This window comes from Tamandua tetradactyla, chromosome 5 (assembly GCF_023851605.1).
Source record: "Tamandua tetradactyla isolate mTamTet1 chromosome 5, mTamTet1.pri, whole genome shotgun sequence".
Taxonomy (NCBI): Eukaryota; Metazoa; Chordata; class Mammalia; order Pilosa; family Myrmecophagidae; genus Tamandua; species Tamandua tetradactyla.
In genome coordinates this window covers 83,364,562-83,376,605 of record NC_135331.1, presented here as the reverse complement: position 1 = coordinate 83,376,605, position 12,044 = coordinate 83,364,562, and the positions used below count along the sequence as shown (strand labels likewise).

Below are 12,044 nucleotides of genomic sequence, written 5' to 3'. Positions count from 1 at the left end.
TTATCTATACAATGGACTACCACTCAACAACAAAAAGGAACCTAGATTCATGCATCAATCTCAAAACAATAGGTTCCACAAAGAAGCTTGACACCAAAGGGTGCATATTATTACATTTATATGAAATTCTAGAAGATACAAACTAATATAATGAGAAATATCAGTGATTTCTTGGATTAGGAGGTAAAGGGAGAAGGATGCGAGAAGATATAAAGATCTTTTTTGAGTGATGGAAATGTTTTGTATCTTGATTTTGGGTAATGGTTTAATGGGTACATACAATTGTCAATATGAACTTAATTATACATTGTAAGTGGATGTAAATATGGTGTATATAAATTTCACCATAATAAAGTTGGTAGAAGACATAAAGGAAGATAAATGCAAGGTGGGTTTCATTCAAATTAGAAGCTATTCCAAATTAAAAATAAAAGGTTCATATGAATCAATATGAAGCTGTTCCAATGTCCCAGCCAAGACAATGGTTGACTGGACAAACAAAATGGCAGAAGTGATGAAAGCCATAATCAAAACTATGCCTTAATTGACTGGATGTGTATGTTGGGTAAAAGAGCATGCAAGGTGACTTGAACAACTGGGTGGATCAAACAGCTACTTAACGAGATGACAAAACTTTGGACAAAAAGTGAGTAACTGAACAAAGTGCAAATTGGAAAAACTATCAATAAAATCCTAAAATTAATCTGTTGCTAATCTGCAAACATTTTCCTTCCTTGTTGATTGTCAATCTCTGGGTGGCTTATCTTGGTTGAATAAGGATTTTTTTATGAATAAGTACTATAGAGCAAGGATTAATGTGGGGGTATTGGTGAGGTTCCAGGTATGCTACCCCTCTTAAATGCAGCTCATCTTAAATTTGTAGTTTATTTCTCACTGAAATAAACACAAATTCTGTCATGTTAATTAATTTTTCAAAATATCTCCATGAGAGAAAAAAATTCTTGCAATTATGTTTTAGTATGAATGCATTCCATGGAAGTTTCTATTTCAGAAGAGATAAACCCAAAGACCATGCAGAGATATACTGAACTCATATAGCAGTTGAGAGAAGGAAGAAAGGCACTTCTGCTAGTAGGCATGTGTCCTAAGGAATTAATCATACATGTGCACAGATATGTCCATGGATGAAAGTAATTCATCAAATATTGTTTGGAATAATGACCACAAAAAGGGAATCATTCTAAGTAGAGGATGGCTTAAAATTAGTATACAGGCATTAAAATGATTTTACATATTGATCTACAAACATGCTAATGACACTATTTCTGGACAAAAGAACTTTTTATTATAAACAGTGGGATTGTTTTGAAATACAATATCTATACTTGCATAAGCTTGAAAAGAAAATATCTGGAAATAAAAACCAATAGCACAGTATCAGTTATAATGGATTATGGTTTACCATTATTTTTTCTTTGTTTAGCTCCATTTTTAAATTTTTAAAAATTATATGTAACTGGTTTAAATAATGTGTTTTTAAAGTAATGCACATGGAGAGAAAGAAGAACCGTTGTTTTCTAAGTAGCATGACTGGGAAAGATGGCACTAATAAAGTTTTGTGTGTTGAGAAGAAATGCGTGCCCTTTAAGAACAAATAGCAAAATATTCATTCAGGTTATACTCAGTACTATCAATCCAAAAAAGCCATGTAAATATATTCCTCCTCCCGTTAGTCAGCAATTTCTCATTCTGTCATTGGAACATGTACTTTGATTTACTTTAAAACTAAGAGAGCAGTATTTCAGTTTTGTTCCCTTGTGAATTGAGAATTCTTTTTAAAGGAATTTGCAGCATTACCCAAGAAGGAGTTAGAATTTCAGATCCACAAGATTTTTAATTCATTAGCTTATACATTTACGGATTTAATTTTTTGTATGCCACTTGTTTTTGTTCTGTTTTGTGGACCCAGGAGGCATTCTCTGTCTCCAACTATGAAAAGATATTTTGTCAAACTAATCTATGGATCAGAAGAGGAAATAAATTAATACAAATATCTCCAGTAATGGAAATACATGTTTAATGGTGATTTCATTAGTAAATTATAGTAGTGTATGCTCATTTTATAGATGATATGTATCTGTATATATACATGTTATCTGTACAATAATAGCATTTATCCATACACATATACACACATTCACTTCTGGATAAAAGAGGGTTTGAAATGTGTAGAAGTAAATAAACAAGCTTTAGTAAAAAAATGCTACTTTAAATCACAGCTTTGACACTTTTTATTTTGAGAAATCTAAGGAAAATTAATTAATCCCTCCTAAAAAATGTGGCGTAGCTAGAAGAGTTGCTTCTTATGGTTAAAGACAAATGTGTATATCCTATCACCTGATATTTAGTAGGGACTGAATAAATTGAGGAAATAGTTCTTCTCTTATTTCAGAGAAATTCTTAAAAGATGCATTAAAAGGAAACTTGATATGTCATTTCCAAATATTGTCTCCCATTGTGTAGGCTGTCTTTCTATTTTCTTGATGAAGTTCTTTGATGCACAAAAGTGTTTAATTTTGAGGAGCTCCCATTTATTTATTTCCTTCTTCAGTGCTCTTGCTTTAGGTTTAAGGTCCATAAAACTGCCTCGGAATTACTGATTGCATATGTAGAATGGTATGATTTCTAAATGTTGGGTTAATTTCTTTTTTTCCGTTAATTAATAAAAAAAAAGGAAACTTGAATTGGAGGGACTATGGAAACTGAGTATTCTTAGAGGCATAACATATTTAATTTTGAAGGATTATGTTTGAAAAAGTAAAGAATGGAAAAATTAGAAGGAAGTTATGGGAAGAAATAAGAGTCACCCCTATTTCAAGGTGAACCTAATAATTTACCCTTTATTTGTATAATTAATTAGAGCTTATAATGGCTTTTTATCCTCTGAGAAAATCCTTTTTTCTACAGAATCCTCCTCAGAGCTGACTTCATGGCTTCATTCCATAAACAATAGATGAGGGGATTGAGTGCTGAGGTATCACTGTGTAGAATATGGAGAACATGAGGCTCATAGCTGATGGAGAGTCAGAAGTGGGCATTAGAAACTTAAAGCCTTTAGATGACTGGAAGAAGGTGACTAAGAATAGGTGAGGTAGACAGGTGGAGAAGACCTTGGTCCAGCCCTCAACTGATGGGATTCTCAGCACTGTGGAAAAGATGTGAATGTAGGAAACCACAGTAGAGATCAAGCAGATAAATGCTGTAGAAGTTGTGAAAGCAGCCAATGCAATTTCATTAAGGAATTCTTAAGAGCAAGATCATTTCCGCATCTGAGGAATATCACAGAAGAACTGGGGAATCAGTCATACTCTGCAGAGTGTTATGGAAGAATTAATGATTGTGTGCACCTGCCAGAGAGGCCTCCAGCAATCTGGACAGCTGTCACTGTGAGCCAACAAGCACTGGGATGCATAATGGCCTCATATTAAAGTGGTTAACATATAGCCACGTATTGGTTATAAGACATCACTGTAAGAATGACCATTTCTGATGAGGCCAGAGCTATAAAGAAGAAAGCCTGGAGAATCCACTGACCAAGGGAAATGTAACCATTGTCCCTTAGTGAGTTTGTAATGGACTGGGAGACTGTGACAGAGATGAAGCAGAGGTCCAGAGGGAGAAGTGCTTCAAGAAATAATACACGGGGGAATGGAGACAATGGTCCAAAGTAGTGACACCGATACAAAACCAGCAGATAATATCACCAAAAACAACAATGCATGTAAAATCTGAAGCTTATGATCATCAGAAAACCCCAGGAGGAAGAATCTACTTACTGAGGTCATGTTGGGACATGGTTATTCTGTAGATAATAAGTTTTAATAAGATAGTTAAAGGCCAAATTACAGTAGGGTAAGTGCATATGATAATTGATAATGTATCTTTTTTAGTAATTCAGTATCCACAGTGTGGAACTAATGATATCAAGGTAGCAGTTTAGCTAGCATTCAATTCAGAAAACCTTGTAACCACTATTCAGAAAAAGACCCCCTAAATATGAGCAATAATTTCACATAGCTTAAAAAAGATATGAGCATTTTCTGGATCAGGGTTTAGATTATCAAAGGTGTAGAAATTGACAGAGTTGATGAAATCTTTATCCTCAAGACACTTAGTGAAAATGGTACTGACAGATTAGTTTCATTCATCTTATACATGGTACTGGTATATTATAATATGCACTAGAGCGTCCATGTTTCTAACATACAGGAACTAAATAATATTGTTTAACTGAATATATATACATGGTTAATTTTAATTCTATACAGATAGAAATTTAGTTACCAAGTTATTTTGAATTGCTCCATTATATATTGAAGTTTGGTTCATTTATTCATACTTAATCATGGGAAAGTTAGCATTTTGGGTGGGTTAGCATTTTTCTGTTTTTTCTATAATTTATTTTGAAGACTCACTGAAAGAATTTTTAAAGGATGTTTTATCCATAATAGTTTCAGGGTTGGAAGGGCCTTTAACCTAGAGCTATGGTCTCAACCCTGAAGCCTCAGGCGTTAGAGTGAGGCAGCATGTTTTTCATCAAAGGGACCCAAAAACTTTCTTAGTCCTACCCTTTTTGTCTTCCTCCTCCAAGTATGATTTAATCTTCATTGCTAACAATCCTAATGACTGGCTTATATTGCTCACAGTATTACGTGGCAGTTTTGGAGTGTGTAATAAAAGATGAATATATGAAAGCTGTTAGCTTATGCTTTTAAATTCATTGCTCCTGGATTGAAAATCAAATGCATCATCCAGCTTTCCAAATTTAATATACATTATGAGTGTAATCTGGACAAGAAATTTACATCTTCTACCCTCTACTTAAAAGGGCAGAAGAGGAAAACTACAAGGAAATGTTTTACCACCACCACAGATACACACACATGTGCACATACCCATACACACATCTAAGTACCCACCCATATTCTATTAACAACTGCTATCAATGTATTTTTATTTTTCTCTTCTTTGAAGAAACAGAGAATAGCTTTTATATTTTGATTAATTAGAGATTTTATTATTTTAGTTTTACTATTTGCAAATTGTATCTTTTAATGCATTGCTTTGCAAAAACAAAGGAAAGGAAAAGAAGAAAGGAAGGGAACTGTATCTATATAGACATTTACTGAAGATTACTGACTATACTGTGAGAGTATATAAAACTCATTAATACCTGCATTCCATTCAATGGATAATTCTTTATCTTACAGTAGAACTAAACATTGCATGTTAGAGAATATTGTGGTTTCTTTCTATGTTTTTTTTTGCTTCCCCCCAAAGATTTTTTCCTCCTTTCACTTATCACTTATTTGCAAGTTTTATTTTATCCCATAAAATATTTCTAAACCTTATTCCCCTGTTTTTCAAATAATATGCTTTGAAAGTGTTTTCTTGAAAGTAGTTCTCCTATTTTCAATAAATTGTTTCTTTCTAATTCTAGCTGTTCTGAAAATTTTAATACTTAAAAGTTAAGTGTTAAACTGGTTTTCTGCTCATTTCCTGCTTTCTCCTAGGATTGGCATTGTGAAAGCTGGTAATTATTTGTGAAATCAATCAATTTCCTTCCTACATGCAGATGAAAAGAGCTCTTTCCTCCTTTCCAGATCAGTCAATCTCCCTATGCCTAGCCTTGCTCTGAATAAACAGCTCCTTTGACACAATCTTTTTAAAGTCTTGTCTCACCCATTTTTTTTCAAAATACCCTTAATCCACCCTTCACACTTTCTTATAGCTGTGTTTCTGAAGAGAATATCTAACATTTCTGTGTTCATTCTCACATTTCATTCCCATTTTGAAACACTTTTATCATGCTTCTGTAACCATAAGTTTCCCCAAAGGCTCTAGCAAATCTCCAAATTATCTCCCTGATTGTAACTTCAGTGTGATTTAATTACACTTATTAAATTTCCTTTCCCAAATATATGACACTATTCTACACTTTTTCCTCTTGAACATTTCTTTTCCATCAGCTTTATGATGCCATATGTGCTGGCTCTCTCCTTTTCTTTTTTCAGTCTCTTTGACTAGTCCTCTTCTGCACATCTATTGACATTTTGTTTTATGCAAAAGTCTACCCTTAGACTTTTCTGCCCTTCTGTCCTTCTTTTATTCAATATATTTTTTAAGTAGCATCTAAAGGAACCAGGTTAACTCTTTCTACAGAAATTGTACACTCTTATCATGTGGGGGAAGAAGGCCTTTCAAGCACTCCTTGTATAGAATTTTGTATTGGGCTCACAATGACTTCAAATTGGGCCAGTCCAATCAGAACTCATCTCTTTTCTCAACCATCTCCCTGTCAGTGTCCTTTATTTCAAAGGACGGCACATCTTAACTTTCTTCTGTACATTCGATCAAACACCTAGGTTTTATCTGCTCATTATCTCTTATAGTTATTACCTTCTTTTGTACCACTTCTACGTTTGTTCAAACTTCCATTATGCCTAGTAATATCTTGTTCTTCAGGTTCATGTCCCTCCAGTCAAACTTTCATGCTGCTATTTGATGATCAATGCAAATCACACCTTGTAACCTTCTTTATTTTACTACTTTTCTTTATTGAATTCATTGATTATACAATAATAGTCCCCCCAAATTAGGATGACAAGCAATATCTTCCATGATATGTCCCCTGCCTGCCTGCATTTCCAATATTCCAGTATTATCTCTTATTGTGACTTCTCCAACCTCATGTCAAATACTCACTCTAATAATTAATAATGCTGAATTATTCTTAATGCACCAATCATATCATTCCAGTATGCTCAGTTTTTTTAAAACCATATCATTCCTTCTTTCTGGAATCCCTCCCAATAGTGTCCCTTGTTTAGAAAATATTTAATTATCTTTCAACCTCTCCTTTTTCATTGCTCTTCTCCTTTGAATAGTCTCCTGAGTTTAAATGCTGACCTAACTACAACTGAACACTCTCTTTTGTGTCCATATTCCATCTATTGAAACTCCTTTTACTATAGATTATTTTATTATACTTGCATATTTAAATATTCTTCTCTGCCTAGTTAAACAATGCATAATTTTGATGTAAATGACATATCTTATTTGGAATTATATCTACATGCCTTACATAGTCACTGGCACTTAGCTGGTGCTACATAAATGCTGATAAATTCCATTAAATTTGGAGAAGTTATACTCACTAGAATTGATTTCCATCATTAAAAACACATCTTTCAATACTGAGATAAATAAAGCATCTTTATTCCAGAGTTGGGCTGGTAGCTCAGCCTGTGAAATTTTCATGCAAGAAAATCAGGTGCTTTCATACAAGTTTGAACAGGGAAGAATATAGAACCACAGACATTTTAACTTCCCATTAAGACCACAATTCTGGAAACGAAGTCAGTTCTGCCCAAGCACTTGTGAACAAGTCTGTTCATTGTGGTTGGTATTTCAGGTAAACCTCTGAATTTAAAGTCTAAGACTTCATAAAGCTTACCCTCAAGGAATTGCCTCAGTGGAGCACAATTATTGTCTTGGTTTAACTGAATCTCATAGCCTGCACATTCCAGGGAGGGGAAAATGTATGTTGTATGTAATTTTGTTTTGGTGTATAAATTCAGAGTTCGATTTCTCTAGCAAGAATTTCAATACAACTAATCACCAGTAAAATCATATGGAAAAGGAATGATTATTAACTATCTATTTATAGAAATGTATATAATCAAAGAATCTTCAACTTAAAACAGTAACAGAGGTCATTTAACTCAAGCTTCATCCAAACCCATGCCATTTCTAAAACAATTATAAGCTGGTAATTAAGCCTCCATTTCAACAGTCCCCTAGATAGGTAAGAAAATAATATTAAGTAACTTAATTTTGAAAGTTACAGATCAGTAGGCTTGCTTTTGATCCCAGTGACTAACGTAGTTCCTCCTAAGTACCACAGTACTCTATTAAGTATCACACATATTTCTATAGCCATTATGGAAAATAAAGATAACATATAAGTGGTTGAAAAGAACTATTCTGAATTTGTTAAATTAGGGTCAGTTTTAAGGTGAATTTTTTTTATTTTAGCATAGGTTTTGGTTGTGATCTAATAAATATTTTCATTAAAGTCCTCAAAAGAACTAGTGTAGTGGGGAGATTATAAGAAATAAGCTAGAATTGACATTACACATGCTGATTGATGATGGGGAATCCAAAGATTTCAATGGATTAAAATAGTTGGATAATTCTGAGAAAACTGTGCAATAATTCAAGCAGGATAAAATTGAATGAATTGAATTCTGTATATATAACCACGATGAAATTATAGAGCTCTTTGGGTGCTCTTTCTCCATTTTTAAGAAATAGATACATCCCATCAATACATGTTAAAAGTAGCCAATGATCCCCAATATAAATTCATAAAATCAGTCTGCCATCAGAAACTTGGTTGACTTCTGGGGAATGGTTGTTCTCTGTTTGCAAGTTAGGCAGTAAGTAGTGGCTCTCACCACAATAATCATGGTGGGTGAAGGTCCAGATTTATGACCCAATGCATAACATCAATCCCTGCTCCCAAAGGCAAGATAAGGAGTTATTGTGATCATTAAGCGTTAATCAGGAATGGTTGGGGAAAAGGGTGCACACAGTCTACCAAAAAATCATATTGTTCATCCTGTTATTGACAACATTCCCTACTGAGGGGATGCTTTGGTTTACTTTTATATATGAAGAAATATCCCCATAGTCTGTGCTTATTCAGAGAATTCCATTTGTTGATATTTACCTTAGACTTTTCTGTCACCTATTTCCACTTTTATCCCTTTGTAGTTTCTGGCCATTTAACTTAAACACATACAACCAAAGAATATATTTGCATCTGCCCCTACTGGTCATCCCCACTTCTGTCCAGAATAAAGAACCAGATAATCTAATTGAAATTCACTCCTAGAATTTGCCTTTATAACTGTTCTGAGAAACAACATCTGCATGTGTTATAGCCATCCACTCTGGAATGGTGACAGTCTATCATGCATATATATCTGAAAACTAAGCTTGAAGTTTTCTTCCATCATTTATTGTTCTTGAGAAACAAAAATGTAACCATTTTAAAGTGTACAATTCAGGGGCATTTAGTACTTTTAGTATTTAACAATGCCACCTATGCCAGTTTGAATTTGTGGATCCCAGAAAAGCCATGTCCTTCAATCCCCATTCAACATTGCTGGGTGGGAGCGTTTTGAATGTTCCCATGGAGATGTGACCCACCAAGTTGTAGGTGGTAGCTTTTGATTAGATGATTTCCATGGAGATGTGTCTTCACCCATTCAAGGTGGGATTACTTACTGGAGCCCTTTAAGAGGGAACCATTTTGGAAAACGCTTTAGAGCCATGACAGCAACAAGAGCCCATGCAGACTGAAACTTCTGGAGATGAAGGAAAATGCCCCCAGGGGAGCTTCATGAAACAAGAAGCCTGGAGAGAAAGCAAGCAGATATCACCATGTATGCTATGTGCTTTTCCAGTTGAAAGAGAAAACCTGAATATCATTGGCCTTCTTCAACCAAGGTATCTTTCCTTGGATGACTTAGATTGAACATTTTCATAGCCTTGCCTTAATTTGGACATTTGTTTACAGCAAACATGTAACTTAATAAATTCCCTTTTTAAAAAGTCATTCTATTTCTTGTATATCACGCCCCAGCAGCTTACAAACTAGAATACCAACTTATATAGTTCCAAAACATTTTCATTGCCATAAAAAATCCTGTTTTCACTAATAGTCACTCCCTGTACCCTCTTTACCACCAGTTTCCTCCAGCCCCTGGTTACCACCAATCTGCTTTCTCTATTGATATACCTATTCTATATATTTCATATAAAAAGAGTCATACAATATGATAGATGACATCTGGCTTATTTTCCATTGCATAAATGTTTTCGAACTTCATCCACATTGTAGCATGTATCAGTACTTCATTCCTTACTTATGAGTGAGTAATGTTCCATTGCATGAATATACCAAAAGGTGTTTATACATTTTTGTTTGTTTGGTTTGGTTTTCCAGGCTACTTAAAGCAGATTTCATGAAGTGAGTTGGGCTTAAACAATGGGAATTTATTCACCTATAGTTAGAGTCCAGGAAGATGTCCAAATAAAGGCATTATCTAGACAATGCTTTTTCCCCAATGATTGGATGCCTGTGATCCTTGGTTACTCTGCCATATGGAAAAGAAAATGGTGGCATCTGCTGGTCTCTCCTTTCTTTTCCAGTTTTCATTAATTTCAGCTTCAGTGGTGTTTTTGTGCAAAAATGTTAATACACATCTTCAAATTCATTTGGAATTTCAAGGGGTCCCAAATAGCAAAAAAAAAAAAAAAAAAAAAAAAAAATTCCCAAAAAAGAAGAATGAAGTAGGAAGACTATCACTTCCTTATTTCAAATTTACTACAAAACGTCTTGCTTCTATGACTTTTTTCCCCCTCTGCATTCATTCTATATATAAACAGCTTCAGTATGAGGATCATGGCCCATGTTAAATGAGTTGGGTCACATCTTAACTGGAGTAGCCTCATCAAAAGGTTTTACTTACAAACAGTCCATACCCATGGAAATGGATTACATTTAAGAACATGTCTTTTTGGGGGTGTGTACAGATTCATACCATTACAACATTCTTCAATTGATGTAAAATTGAATTATTTCCACCTTTTGGCTATTGTGTATATTGTTGCTATGAACATTCTTGTATGAGTATAGTTTGAGTACTTATACGCAATTATTTTTTGCTATGTATCTAGGAATGGAATTACTGGCTCAATGGTTGTCTCTGTTTAATCTTTTGGAGAAACACTAAGCTGTTTTGCACAATGGTTGCATCATTTTGCATTACCTCCAGCAACATCGGAGGGGACCAATTTCCCCACATCCTCATTGATACTTCTTATTTTTGTTTTTTAAACTATGACCATCCAGTGTGAAGTGATAGCTCATTGTGGTTTTGATTTCCCTGAGGAACTAATGACATTGTGCATCGTTTCATGTGCTTGTTAGCCATTTGTTTATTTTCTTTGGAGAAATGTTGAGTCAAGTCTTCTGCCCACTTTTAAATTGAGTTGATTTCTTTTGTATTGTTGAGTTGTAAGAGTTATTTATATATATATATATACTGGATACTAACCTCTTAATAGATACAAGATTTTCAACAATTTTGTATGATTTTGTAGGCTCTCTTTTCACTTTTTAAAATAATATCCTTTGAGGCACAACACTTTTAAATTTATATCAAGTCTAGTTTATCTAGGTTTTTCATTGTTGCTAAGGTTTTTGGTGTCATATCAAAGAATCCATTGCTAAATCCAAGGTCATGAAGACTTACCCCATGTTTAGTTCTAAGAGTTTTATAGTATTAAACCTTATGTTTAGTTGCTGATCCATTTAGAGTTAATTAATATATATGGTCTGATGTAGGGGTCCAATTTCATTATTTTACATGTGGGTCATAATTTTTCAGCACTATTTGCTGAAGAGATTATTTTTTTCCCATCAGTCTTGGTATCCTTGTCAACAATAATTTGAATATAGATGTAGGAGTTTATTTATGGATTCTCTATTCTATTCCATTCATCTTTATATACCATACTGTCATGATTACTGCTGTTTTGTACTAAATTTGAAATAAAGATGTGACAGTCTTCACACTTCACTCTTCTTTTTCAGGATTTTTTTATTTTTATTTTTATTTTTATATTTTTGTTATTTGGTACCCCTTGCAATTCCAAACGAATTTGAGGATGGGCATTGACATCTTTGCACAAAAAAACATTGAAATTTCGATGGGGATTATGTTGAATCTGTAGATCAATTTTGGGTGGTATTTTCACCTTAACAATGTTAATTCTTCCAATTTCTGGACATAACATGTCTTTGCATTTATTAGGTCTTTAATTTGTTTCAGCAATGTTTTATGTTTTTTAGTGTATGTCCCTTATTTCCTGATTCAATATATTCCTGAATATTTTATTGTTTTTGATACTATTATAAAAGAAATTATTTTCTTAATTTCCTTTTTATT

At 33.7% G+C, this 12,044-nt stretch overlaps 1 pseudogene; it reads right to left on the bottom strand.

Moving 5' to 3' along the window:
• Positions 1-2,877: 2,877 nt before the first annotated feature.
• On the bottom strand, positions 2,878-3,806 carry LOC143683168 (olfactory receptor 14J1-like; annotated as a pseudogene).
• Positions 3,807-12,044: the final 8,238 nt, after the last annotated feature.